Here is a 3,019-nt window from a genome sequence, read left to right on the forward strand (position 1 = left end):
AATAGGTACTTTGCGTCAGTCTTTCATCAGTCCCATGGGACGCCCATGCCCGCTACAGGGCCGGGAAGTCCGGGTGAGGGTGATCCCCTGCCCTCCATTAATGCTGACTTTGTGAAGGAACATCTTGAGAAGCTGGATACCTTCAAGTCAGTCGGCCCTGACAATCTTCACCCCAGGGTACTCAAGGAGCTGGCGAGCATCATAGCCCAGCCTCTAGCACGGATCTTTGAAAACTCTTGGCGCTCTGGTGTAGTGCCCGAAGACTGGAAGAAGGCCAATGTGGTGCCTATCTTCAAGAAAGGGAGGAAAGTGGATCCGGCTAACTATAGGCCCATCAGCCTGACTTCTATCCCGGGGAAGATCTTAGAAAAGTTTATTAAAGAGGCCATCCTTAATGGACTGGCCAACGCCAACATCTTAAGGGATAGCCAGCACGGGTTTGTTGCGGGTAGGTCTTGCTTGACCAATCTCATTTCCTTCTATGACCAGGTGACCTATCACCTGGACAAGGGAGAAGAGATTGATGTCATATATCTTGACTTCAAAAAAGCCTTCGATCTGGTGTCCCATGATCGCCTCTGGGAGAAACTGGCCAATTGTCCCCTTGGGTCCTCCACTTGTATTTGACTGTACTGAAAATACCCAGAACTATGTTGAAACTGTAGAATATGTATTACTTGGTCTTTATTTTCCTTATACAGTACCCTGAAGGAAACACCTTCCAAACTGATGCAAACCCAAGATAAGCATGCTGAGTAGTGCTCTGTTATCTTTTCTGCACCATCACTAAATACCATTCAATCCCTTTTAGCATCTCCACTGCCTTGTTCTGACTGTTCAACAAAGTAAATGAATAATTTATCCACTGTCAACTCTCACATCTAGCTTATAAGGTAGTAACTTGGGGGTCATCGTTGACCACAAGATGAACATGAGCCTGCAATGCGATGCGGCGGCTAGTAAAGCGACCAAAACGCTGGCTTGCATCCATAGATGCTTCTCAAGCAAATCCCGGGACGTCATTCTCCCCCTGTACTCGGCCTTAGTGAGGCCGCAGCTGGAGTACTGTGTCCAGTTTTGGGCTCCACAATTCAAAAAGGATGTGGAGAAGCTTGAGAGAGTCCAGAGAAGAGCCACGCGCATGATCAGAGGTCAGGGAAGCAGACCCTACGATGACAGGCTGAGAGCCCTGGGGCTCTTTAGCCTGAAAAAGCGCAGGCTCAGGGGTGATCTGATGGCCACCTACAAATTTATCAGGGGTGACCACCAGCATCTGGGGGAACGTTTGTTCACCAGAGCGCCCCAAGGGATGACGAGGTCGAATGGTCACAAACTACTTCAAGATCGTTTCAAGCTGGACATAAGGAAGAATTTCTTCACTGTCCGAGCCCCCAAGGTCTGGAACAGCCTGCCACCGGAGGTGGTTCAAGCGCCTTCATTGAACACCTTCAAGATGAAACTGGATGCTTATCTTGCTGGGATCCTATGACCCCAGCTGACTTCCTGCCCTTTGGGCGGGGGGCTGGACTCGATGATCTTCCGAGGTCCCTTCCAGCCCTGATGTCTATGAAATCTATGAGGAACAGATATTGCAAATAACAATAAATAACAAATATCCCAAGACTGGCATGTGTACTTGTTGCCTTTCGATTAAGATATAATGAGTGCCTGAACGCACAGCCGCTTTCCTGCTGTTGACCCACTGATGCAATCCAAGGACAACTGTTAGGACACGCTTTGTGATGTGGTTTGTACCTTTTATCCCATGAACCTTTTTACGGTTCATCTCAGAGATGGACACTTGAATGACTGCACTTTGTCCCAGGATGAATTGTTGCATTTGTCCCCAAACAGACCAACTGTTTGTAGCCATGGTGGGTAAAAAAAACAGACATTGCATTTGAGTTGGCTCTGACCAATCCGAGTCAAAACAAGGGAGTGGCACAGCCCTTTTCCAAGGCAGGTCCTCTCTGGAATCAATAACGAGTAACACTAATTAGGCGCAACTGTCCAGAGAGAAAGCATTAATCTCAGGCTAAAAACAGATGCCATATTTCCTCTGGGGGAAAAAAAAACAAACCCTTTTCCTGGGATCCTGCAGATGCACACCCAGTCAGACCCAGGATAAACCCAACTTTATTTTTATTCTCAGGTTTATTCCAGGTCTGATTCTCCTGGGTTTTGACTCGCATCAAAACAGGGTAGAGGACAGTCTTTCAACAGGCAGCTTGAATGGCAATTACCTCAAATTAGCCGATTAAGTGTCTCTTTCACATACCTGTCTCCATAGCTGTTTCCATACCAGCTATGAACTGCCTGCCCAGAGGAGTTTTCCGCCTATTGACTCCTCTATGAAATATGAACTTTCATTTCTACCCAGAACTTTTACAATCTTTTCTCCAATGCCTGAGGAAGGGTGTTTGTGCTCGAAAACTTGCAATTAAAGATTTATTTTTTTTTGCAAAAATCTTGTTGGTCTAATAAAAAAGATATCATCTCTACTATGAGTCCCAATTGTTTTTTCCTCTAGACCAATACGACTACAACTTGGACACCTGTCCTCACAGCTACTTAAGGGGGGGGTCAGTGGGCTTGGTCGTAGGACACCAGAACTTTGTCCCAGGGGAAACCAGTTGCCTGTATTGAACCTGGCAGGCCCAGTGGCAGGGCAATTAACTGAAAACAGACCAGGGTGTGATCTGTATGGCAGCCTCTGGCTGCCCTGCCCAGCAGCAAAGCCCCTGTCCACAGCCGGCGCCCGAGGGAGCCGAGCTCAGGCAGCTTCACGGGCAGTCACGCCCAGCGAGGGGCCACGTCTGCTCCGCCGGGAGCCCTGACTCAGACCGGTCACCGGGAGGAAGCTGCGGCCTGTCCCGGGCTGGGACCCGCGCAGGCGGAGCAGGGCTCCCCTCCCCCGGGGCCGGGGCCGGGACCGGGCGGACTCACGCGAGGGCGGGCGCGCGCGGGCCGTGCTGCTTGAGCAGGCGGCGGTTGCGGTAGTGGCGGCCGGACGAGAGGT

General features: G+C 50.0%; 1 protein-coding gene across 1 annotated transcript in view; it reads right to left on the bottom strand.

Moving 5' to 3' along the window:
• LOC102384994 (myo-inositol 2-dehydrogenase-like) overlaps window positions 1-3,013 on the bottom strand; it is a 15,380-nt gene extending 12,367 nt beyond the window's left edge. The window contains exon 1 of the mRNA XM_014523360.2: window positions 2,947-3,013. The gene's annotated coding sequence lies outside the window, so the exon portion shown is untranslated. The remainder of the gene's footprint in view (window positions 1-2,946) is intronic.
• Between the last annotated feature and the right edge of the window lie 6 nt (window positions 3,014-3,019).

The sequence above is a fragment of the Alligator sinensis genome, unplaced genomic scaffold, assembly GCF_000455745.1.
Source record: "Alligator sinensis unplaced genomic scaffold, ASM45574v1 scaffold366_1, whole genome shotgun sequence".
Taxonomy (NCBI): Eukaryota; Metazoa; Chordata; order Crocodylia; family Alligatoridae; genus Alligator; species Alligator sinensis.